Below are 11740 nucleotides of genomic sequence, written 5' to 3' on the forward strand. Positions count from 1 at the left end.
GCTAAGGATCTAATCCTTGTTAAGGTTTGTGCTTGCAACATCAAAACTCAAATTATATTTGTTTCCATGCGTCAAGAACTCATCCAACTACTTATCTAAGTTCTTTGGATGTTCTTGACTATAATCTAATGATCTAATACTTAGATTAATGTCGATTGGTACTATATACGTACTTCACATGCTCTAAGCATTTAAGTCATCTGACGATTCCATATCATAGCTTTACATGATGGATTTAATTCTAGAATTATTCTCAATTTTATTCCATCCATGTAACATTTAGCTCATACAGTTACACTGAGTCTTGCCAAATTGTTCGCTATATGATGTGGTTGAAAGTCTCCTACTAGAGTCTTTCTCGTTTGACTTAGTACTTAGCCTAGCTTATACATAGGTCAAACATTTACTTAGCTTCATACATATGGGTCGAAAGCCTTTCAAAGTCCTTCATGTTTAACATGGTGATTTCTTTTACTAATTTAAACATTTAATTAAGTCTATACCATAGAACTTAATTCCCAACATGTACTAAGTATCGTCTTTAGCTCGGTCCATTATTGAAAATACTTTCAAATCTAAACATTTAGCATTTGATGGTTGTTTCACAATAGAGTTCGTAAACTTCTTGTTGGACCATTACTTTTGCTCCCACTAAACTTCTTGTTCATCAGATATTTATAGAGAAAATCAGCCAAAAAAGAAAATTTAACAAAACAGAGTCTGACGCACGCAAAACAAGGTTGGCGCCAACCCTGGCTAACTGGCGCCAGGCTCCAATGGCTAGCGTCAGGCGCCAAGGCCTGGGGTTGGACGCCAAACTGGATTTCAGCGCGTTTTCGAAAATCTGATAGATTTACCGTACTGGAAGATAAGATAATATAATTTCTTCGAAAATGCTATTTGATCTTGATTAAAACTCTGAAAAGTCAACAAAGTCAACTTATCAATGCTAATTGAATTAGGAATGAAAAGAACCTTCTAGAAGATTCTAGAAGACTAAAACCATTCCTAATAACATTAGGAATGATAAATCACATTTGGCCCTCCCCTAGATCATTGGGCCGCACATAAAGCTCAAACCGGGCCCAGTTTAGTAAATTGGCCATAATTTCCTCAATATTCATCGGAATTGGGCTTATAATATATCGTTGGAAAGGTCTTTGCAAGCCCCATCCAACTACACTACTATTGGACCCATATCATGGACCAACCAAACTGGATTGGCTGTTTTCTTAAAATAAAGTTTTCAAAAACAGAGAGAAGAGAAAAGAGATAAAAACATTCCGCAACACTAGACCTTTCCACACTTTCGTTTCATTCGATTATGATTCGACGTGAAAGGTACTCATCACTGGGTTTGGTTTTGGGGAGACACAAATGGGTGTCTACTGAAGCCCCCACTTTGACTGAGTTTGGAGAAACGCAAGTTTCGAAAAACGAAAGCCAAAGTATCGATAGGGACGGAGAATGATTCAGAACGTTCTGCGATCCTAAATCACTCTTGTAACGCCGTTATCTGGAAAACTAGCATTAGTTTTACAGATAAAAGAGTTAAGAAACGCGTATCTTGCACCGTCGAGCACACGTCTACGAAAGTAACCGATTGTTGCTGTCGCTGTTTTGATGACCTCCTGCAAGCTAGAGAATGCCATCCCGCTTGAAAACCGCTACGCCCGTAACTGCTTCCAAATTAGAAGATTGCTTCGCCTGAAACTATCCTCCTCCGCAATGATAATATTCCACATCCTAGGGAACATTATCGAAGATTATTTCTATCGAAACAATCCTCATCCACATTGATAATATTCCGCATCCAAGGGAATACTATCGAAGATTGCTTCTCTTGAAACAATCTTCAGCTGTTTGTGACAACTCTCCATAATCCAAGGAACGCCACCTTGCGGTTTCGATGTTCACTCGTCTCTGAACAAAGAGCTTCTTTTTGATATGATCTTCTGAATGATGTGTCCACGCGTCTCTGAACGAAGAGCTTGATAATAGGATGCCCACACGTCTCTGAACAAAAGAGCTTGTAGGAAATGTTCACGCGTCTCTGAACAAAAGAGCTTTTGAATGATATGCCCACGCGTCTCTGGAGCAAAAGAGTTTCTGATGGAAATGTTCACGCGTCTCTGAACAATAGAGCTTCGGTGCTTGAATGTTTGTTGCGATAATGTTCTGAAGAAAAATTTCCGAAGACCAACGTTTGTCGATCTCTAAAGCTCGCCTGAACTTTGCTTTCGCTAAAACCAGTATGTCGGTGTTTCCGTAATGAGCCATATCTTAGGCGCTTTAAGCTAAGCGAGACGATCTTTCATCAGGTCGACCCCTTATTGTGATTGTAATCAAACTCACTACTTAATCATGTCAAATTGCTTATAGGGGCTAACTGGCGTACCTAGGAACCCGAAATTGCTTGTATGAAGTCGAAATCACCTTTCTGAGAGGCTTCGAGCTCTGTCGTTGCTGAAATATTTCTGGCGCCAGGCGCTGGAGTAGGGTCTTCCCTGTTCTGCTGCACCTGTATTTATTTTTGACTATAGAACTTTGCCAATCTTTAATTATCTTAGGGTTGACCTAAGTCTTAATGTTGCTTGACTCATCGACTTGACACGACTCAAGGTATAAACTTGACTCGATATGTTTGACTGACTCGAGGTTGACTCGACTCAAAGTAACATGACACATGTGACTCGTGACCCGTGTGTGCATTGTAATGTGATCGTGCGACTCAAAAATGCAAAAAACAAAAATTTTCCGTCATTTTTGTGGAGGCTACCGACTTTCTCTCGGAAAAAAAAGAAAGCGAAGTTTGAAGATGCATGTTGAATGAGCTTAGTCAAATGTCATTTGATACTATCTCTCAAGGTGCAAGGATTAATCCATCCTAGGCTATTTCAATGGTTGACTCAATGATGAAAGTATTTGGGTATCTTAGGCACGGAGGCTAAGCACTTCATACTTCGTGATGCAATGACAATTATGGGTGATGTTGATATGATAAGGTATGCTTCAACGTTATGTTAAGATTTCATGACAAAGGGTTCCTAAAGGGAAGTATATTTGGTCATGTACCTGTGCAGTGTGTGATAGTGACACTAAATTTAGGCCGCAAGAGCTAAGTGTGTGGAAAAACATATTATTAGAAAGAGTCAAATGGTGGTGACTCTTAGGCTAGGTAAGCTAATGATGTAAGGACCAAGCCCCCAAGTCTAGCTCTAAGTGAATAGGGATGAGCATTGGAGATCCCTTGATATGATCATGGTGTAAGTGTGTGAATGTGAATATGAATGCATTTTTATTACGGCCGCACCTCGATGTGAGGTTGCCTACGTATCCGTTAGGAATCAGGCCGAACGTAGCTCTAACCAAACCTCGCACAAGTGTGTATACCTCAAAAAGGTCTTTTAAGGGTTGTAACGTGGTTAGGCTAAAGGTTATAGAAGAAGGGGATAAAGGCTCAAGACCCTATACAAGCCCCTAAGGTGTGCAACCTTGCTTCTGAATCTTTGTATTTTCATGCTTGAGTTTCTACTGTTTTTTTTTTTTTTTAGCTCTCTTTGCTTTAGTATTTATTTTTATTTTTATAAGTGTGAGCAATCTCGATCATGCGGTCTATCACTCACTTGGCATTCATGTTTCTCAGGCACGGTACCGAGCAATTGATAAGAGACGCAATATGAGACGTGTTCTTATCGAAGATATTTTCACATCAAAGACATTGGAACACTTACCCTTTTGTACACTTTTATTTATTTTTTTGCTTATTTTAATTTTCTGAATTCACTCATGCTTTTTAGAATTGCATAAGTTGCACACCATCCCATCCCAAGGTTAGGTAAATGTAGGTTGAAAAAAGAAAGGTCTATCGTTAGACGAGGCTCAAAGTGGTTTATGAAGAAAGGATTTGTAAATTAGAAAGGCGAAAGGAGATATGATGTGGCTACAAGGGTTGCCTTAAATCATTGGTATACCTTGTGTTTAATTCGACATTGTTTTTTTTTTTTTTTTTTTTTTTTTTTTTTTTAATGCAATATAATGAAATGATCATAGGTAAGGAAATAAATGCTCATTTTATTAAAAAGGGAAAAGAAAAGAAAAACTACAAAAATAATCTAAATAAAAGGTGCCTATGCTAGACTTATTGGGCAAAGGAAAAAATGAAAAAGAAATAGAAAAAGAGGTCATGAAATCTTGTCGTTGAAGCTCGCCTCTTGTCTTGTGTTGTTTCCTTTATCATCACTCGTTCTTCTTATTAACTGGAGGTATGGGAAGCTTGTTATTATCAATCAAATGTTGGATAGCCTCCTTTAGCTTCCAACAGCTCTCAGTAGTATGACCCCTACCTTGGTGGTACTTGCAGTGTTCGTCTGGATTCCAACTAGGCAATCTTTTCTTAAGTGGGGGATCTTTAATAGGTCCTATGGGAGTAATGATTCCCTTGGCATGGAGTCGATCAAAAGCATCATCGTAGCTAATTCTGATAAGGGTAAATTCCCTTTTCGGTTGCGTTCGATTACTCATGGCTAGGATCTCACTAAGGTCGAAAGTACCAACACTATTACTGGAGTAGGTGTTTTCGGAAGAAGAAGGATAGTCGTTCTTCTTCCCTTTACAGCCACTGATACTATTGTTACTAATCTTCGCCTTCTTGTCGCGTGGAGGAACATGAAGGAGATTTGAATCAATGAGAGCTTGAACACGATCTTTGAGGGCGAGACATACTTCGGTGGTGTGACCACGACCTCTATGGTATCGACAATAAGAATTTGGATCCTAATTGGGAAACCGTTTTTTAGGTGGAGGGTCTGGAGTGGGACCAATGGGGTGGATAAGACGTTGATCGTGAAGGTAGTCGAAAGCTTCATTGTAAGTCATTCTTATTGGCGTGTATTCTTCAATGGTCCGTTTTGCTTGTGGCTTAGGAGCATTAAGTTCTTCATTAAACTCTTGGCGAGAATTTTGTTCAATGGCCATCACCCGATTTGCTAATCCTTCTACCACATTCAAAAGCATGGCAATGACGTCTTGCAGTTTTCGAATTTCCTCTTTTAGACTTGACGAGTCTTCCTTGGTATTATCTAAGAAAAGACTTTCATCCTCCTCAATTATGGCCACTTCATCGAGAGAGGTCATATAAGCCGTCTCGACCACGGGCTCTCCTACGGGTGTGATAAGAAGTGATGGATCAAAGGATGCTTGGTCATCCTTTGATCCATAGAATCTCGGAAGTTTCATTGTCATCGATCAGATCTTGAATGGCTTCTTTGAGTTTCCAACACTCGTCGGTGTCGTGACCCTTTCCTTGGTGATATTTACAATGCTTATTAGGATCCCACTTAGGTGGCCTGGCCTCTGGAACCGGATCTTTGATGGGCCCTATGGGCATGACTAGTCCTTTGTGATGTAGCTTCTCGAAAGCCGTTTCGTAACTCATGCCAAGTGGAGTGAACACCCTTTTTGATCTTTGGATTCGTGGTTTAGAGGCGTTCGTGGCATGTACTTCATTAGAGGAAGAAGAAGGATGGTCGCTCTTCTTTCCTCTCGCACTATTATCTTTCAGAAGGTCATCTTCAATGTCAATGCCTATATTATAAACAGCTTTGAAAGTATTCAAGTCGTGTTGGTACTTTAAGTGCTTTGAATACTTCCCTTGGAGATTCTTGATAAACATCCTCACAGATTCTTTTACGGTAGGAGCCTTGACCATATTAGCAGAAGTTTCCCTCCATTTATTGAAGAAAGAAGTGAACCCTTCGTTTTCCTTTTGTTTTAACATCTCAAGTTGTCTGTGGTCTGTCTTGTCTTGGATGTTGCACTTATATCTATCTATGAAAGCATTTGTTATCGACTCCTAAGAAGAGGTTTTTTCTTTCTCGAGAGAAAAGAACCATTGTTGACAAACGGTTTCAAGAGACAGTGGGAACAGAGAGGGGAAAACCTTCTTATCGATACCCTTAATGCTCATTATAGTTTTAAAAGCTCTTAGATGGAAGTAAAGGTTATCTGTTGCCTTGAATTTAGGGATGTCAGTGGCGTTGAACTTATGCGGAAGAAGTTCTTTGTTCAGCGAGACCCCTTGCGAACTCATACCCTGAAATTTATAGTCACTAGATAGCTTGCTTAGACTTTCTTCCATGAGGTTCATCTGTTGTTGCTTCACGGGATCATCGACCCTAAGTGCGAGAAGTTTCAGTGTCTCAGTCACAGTAGCCAGTTGGTTCTTAAGATTATTGACTTCTTCTTGAGTTGCCATTATCTTCTTAGCCTTCCTCTTTTGACGAATCGGTTTATCAAAAAGCGAGACTTCAATAAAGAGGTTGTCCTTGATTAATCGCCCTTCTCTTCTCGACCAAGTACTGTGGGAAAGGAATTTGGGGATACTTATTGTTAATTATTTGACTCAAACTTTATTCAACATGCGATTGATGGAGGAAGTGAAGAAAAATTGGAATAGAATGTGAAAGAAGATTTAGATGGAGGGACATGAAGAATTAGGAATAGAATGTACCCCCCAACTCAAATGACGGAAAGACCGACTCATGCATGGACCTAAGACATGGTCATGGTGACATATACTCAAAGTGTGTGCTAAGATCAGTGAGTGTATGTGACATGTTAAGACTCGTGTCATGACCATGTGGCTAGACTATGTGACCAAGACTCGATTAATGACTTGACAAGGTGCTATTGACAGCGGAAATTAACCGAATTCATTAGCAAACTGGTTAATTAGACCCTAGGTGATGACTCGACCAATAATCCGAACTGTCGGCCAAGCGACAGGACTGGCGTCACAATGTGGAGATTGGCGCCAGACAATTTAGCTGTCGTCTGCCGCTACACACCATAGTGTGGCGCTACAGCTCAGACTTTGGCGCCAATAGTGGAGCTTCGGTCTGGGACTGTTTTCGGTATTATTAGTCAACTGGGGTTTGCCTAAAGTCGTACTAGGTCAATTTCGATTGAAAAAAATTAGACTTTATTGACTCGAATTAAATAATCAATTAATTAATTAATTAAGCAAAGTTCTTTAAGTCATTAATTTATTTATTCTCAACACAAATCAACAAACGGTTAAGAGAAACATAGAATATATATGCACAACAAATAATGCACAATTAGTCAAGTAGGCACAATATGATGCAATGCGTTCGCAACCTAACCATAGCTCTAGTTCTCTAAAGTTCGGGATATGGTTTAGTCAATAGAGGTTCCATGGTTAATTGTCCGGATGCACCGCGCGGAAGCCTAACCGTGAAGGGTTGGCGCGAGTGGATGGGACACCGCGAGTTTTAGAAAAAAACTCGCTTCCATGGTTTGGTGAATTCAACATATCGGATGTACCCTTTGTTGCACGGAGCGTTCAATTGGGTAGATGGAGCATGAATTCCCAGAGGGTTATGTCCATATGTAGAATACATATGGGTTTCAGAAAAGTGAGAAAAAATTCAATCAGGAAGTAGGATCGAGCAAACAATACGAAAAACTGGTCGAAATTAGAACGCATATTTCTGGCTCGGTATTAAGGGAAATTGGCGCCAGCAATAAGAGACTGGCGCCAGCTTTTAACTGTAGCGCCTAACGCCAATACTGGCGTCTGGCGCTACGACTAAAATGCTGGCGCCAAGCTCTGGCCCCTGACGCTACTTCCCACATGGCTCAGCAGCTTTCTGTGCTCGATAAAATTTTCCAGTTTCGCGCGGTGTTATTTCAGTCCTAGTTGTGAAAGATATTCCTCAAATTTCCTACGTGTAACATCCTATGTTTTTAACTCATTACGGATGGTCTTTCCAATGAGATCTTTTTTATGCATATGACAATAATGTTAATAAAAATTACGCACATGAAATACTTAGAACTTTTCGAGTCTCATCCACTCATTCTAAATCATTGCCGAAACAAATTCAGGAATTAAAATAGAAATCCTCCCCAGCGGAGTCGCCAAAAAACTGTAGGGAATAATTTCAAGCCTTAAATCCCACTAGCTCGAACCCCACTGTGATCATACACTAAAGTACGGTGGCGTCCAAAAGGGAAGAAGATAGAGCAAAAGAGTCGCCAACAAGTTTTTAAGGAACTTGTAAACCGTTCACGAGGTGAAGGTTACACCCCTTAACGATCCAAGAGATCGTCAACTCCATAAGGACTAGAACCAAATAAGGGTTCGGGGATGAAGGTACAAATCCAACCTAAAAGAGATTGAACCTGCCCTAATAATAGGCCTCTACTTTATTCTGATCGTATACATGTGCGCTTTCTGATTAACATACAATCAATAGGATTACCCTAAACCTGTTTATCTATGTTGGTTGAATTTAATGCACAAATAAACTATTATTGGCGATCACTTGAAATTATAATCATAGTTAACCTAACAAGATTATTAATTATCTTATTAAGCGTGATTACAAGTACCAATTCCCTTTAAACATGCAATAAAGGTGTGATTAAGCAATAAATAATAAATATCAAGCAACACAATAATAATCATGATAATAATAATAATCATCATAAAATTATAATCATAATCAAAACGATAATAATCATCAATAAAATAATCATTATCAAAATAATAAAAATAATAATAATAATAATAATAATAATAATAATAATAATAATATTCATAATCATCTTAAATTATAACAATTATAATCATAATCATGTTCATAAAAATAGCAAGATCCTAGGCATGATACTAACAAGATTAATAACAAACCCTAGCATGTCACTAAGCAATAAAAATCAAATATTTAACCCTAACATGATACTAACATGAATAAATATTAGGAAGAACATAGGAAGCATCGTAACAATCATATTTAATATTAAAATTACCCTAGATATGATACTAGGAATCATAATAACAATATAAACATGATTTCTACATCATAATATCAATTAAAACCATTAAATTACTTACTTTGATGCCTCGTACCTCTTTCTAATAACAAAATACACACGTTAGTAACTTCAAGGAAAATAATAAACAAACAATTAAATTAAATAATTGAAAGAGAGATTTGGGACCAAACCCTAAGAAATTAAAACCTTTCACGCCTAGGGCGAAGGCAACTTCGAATATGGCTAGGTGTTTCTAGATCTTGCGAATGCGGAATTTTGTATGAAAAAGTAAGAATAAATTGAAAGAAAGAATACTAAAGAATTAATGAGAACTCGTGAATGAAAGATGATGAATGATTAAGAGAGAATTCGTCACTCAAAACGGAGTTTTTGATATGATATTTATAGAGAAAATCAGCCAAAAAAGATAATTTAACAAAACAGAGTCTGACGCACGCAAAACAAGTTTGGCGCCAACCCTGGCTAACTGGCGCCAGGCACCAGTGGCTAGCGCCAATGGCTAACGTCAGGCGCCAAGGCCTGGGGTTGGACGCCAAACTGGATTTCAACGTGTTTTCGAAAATATGATAGATTTACCGTACTGGAAGATAAAATAATATAATTTCTTCGAAAATGCTATTTGATCTTGATTAAAACTCTGAAAAGTCAACAAAGTCAACTTATCAATGCTAATTGAATTAGGAATGAAAAGAACCTTCTAGAAGATTCTAGAAGACTAAAACCATTCCTAATCACATTAGGAATGATAAATCACATTAGGCCCTCCCCTAGATCATTGGGCCGCACATAAAGCTCAAACCGGACCTAGTTTAGTAAATTGACCATAATTTCCTCAATATTCATCGGAATTGGGCTTATAATATATCGTTGGAAAGGTCTTTGCAAGCCCCATCCAAATACATTACTATTGGACCCATATCATGGACCAACCAAACTGGATTGGTTGTTTTCTTAAAATAAAGTTTTCAAAAACAGAGAGAAGAGAAAAGAGATAAAAACTTTCCGCAACACTAGACCTTTCCACACTTTCGTTTCATTCGATTATGATTCGACGTGAAAGGTACTCATCACTGGGTTTGGTTTTGGGGAGACACAAATGGGTGTCTACAGTATGTTTATTTTCTATATGTATTTGTTTTTATATTTTTTTCATATACGTATGTTTACCGCGAGAGACCATGAACGGCATGGTGTGGACTATACGTGCTTTCCGAGCTTTTTATCGGAGAGCCCTCCTGGCTTTATCTTGTCGTGATTATCGGATGGTCGTGGTAAGTTTATTTCTTTTCTTTGTCAAAGTTATTACACAGTTTATGTATTAATTTTTGTTTAAATTTTGCAAGATGTATAGCATTTGTCCAGGAGTCGCCGATTGTAGGCACCTACTTTTGGCCTCTTGTCCCGAAAGGAAGTGCGATGATGTTAGAATAATCCGTTCTTCATGTTAGATCAAACTTGAAGTGTGTATGGTCTACGAAAAGCATTGTGAAGTAAGTTAAATCCCATATTTGAGAACAATTTATCTTAGGGACTTGTCCGATTACTAATTAGGCCTACAACGTATTCATACATGTTTAAACTTGATTAATAACGGACCTAAATGCGTCAAATGCAATGATTAGATCTAATGGAACCTATATTGTCGAAAAACCGAGCCAAACAGATAAACCAACAATCAAATTCCCATGTAAGGCCTATACCTATGGATATCCCTTTCAAAGAGCTTTCCAACGGTATTTTATAAGCCCAATTCCGAGCCAAAACGAAGAAGTTATGATCAAAACACTAAACCACGCCCTAAAACCGACACCCTTGCACATCCAATGGCCATAACTTTTGATCCATAACATATTTATACCTAATTCTAATGGCATTAGAAAGTAGACATTTAGAGATTTCAAATTATATCTCACACGCCTTAATCTGACTTCGCAATAAAACATTATAGAAGTTTTAAAAACGCGGTATCGTATAAGGCAAACCGCAAACCAGCGCAACTCGATTAGTTGCTCGCGCGACTCATTGACATTTGCGCGGCACCCAGCGTGACATAGAGAGTTGCGTGCGCCACCTGATGGCGCGGCTTAAAAACCCTTAACTTAGATCCCTATGCCTATAAATAGGGGTCTTCGTTCAGCATTACGGGAACCGGATAAATCAAAATTAAAACCCTATTATTCTCAAAACCCTAATCTCTCTAATTCTCTTACTATCATACTACTTGTTTCTCTTTCTTCCAGACTACTCTTCAACCCTAATCCTTCCATTGAAGATCTTGAAGGTACAAAGAAGAAAGAAAGTCCATAAACACATTAAACGGAGATTTAACATAAAGGAAGAACGGTTAGTTTCCTAAGCACTTAGATAAATCAATTTTCATTTATTGTTTAAATAACTTTAATTGAATAAATAGTTTTGTTTCATCACTTACAAAAAATTTTTAATTAATTAATTCACATAGTATTCTTTTGTTAATCAAGAATAGAATTTGATAATTAATTGTTGTTTTATCACTTAAGACAAGACGAATATTGTTAATTTTGTTCTTTTCACGAATATTGATTAAACAAAGAATAACGATTTTTGCAATGTAATTCCTACGTGATTACATTGCATATATGATAAAGGAATAAATGTGTCGTCAATTGTCTATCCCTAGATCAAATACAATTTATACAACCTAAACCAACCTAATACGAGTATAAGGCAAGTCAAGGATGGAACTCAAAGGAGTGAGTCGGTATTAACTATAGCCTAAGTCAAGCTATTTCGAAGATTGTATTGAGAATATGGTTGGTACTATGGTTACAAAGGTAGATTGTTGAAGTAACTCAAGAAACTAAACACTAGGGATGTAGGTTCTACATGCAAGTTC

The sequence above is a fragment of the Chenopodium album genome, chromosome 9 (assembly GCF_948465745.1).
Source record: "Chenopodium album chromosome 9, dcCheAlbu1.1, whole genome shotgun sequence".
Lineage (NCBI taxonomy): Eukaryota > Viridiplantae > Streptophyta > Magnoliopsida > Caryophyllales > Amaranthaceae > Chenopodium > Chenopodium album.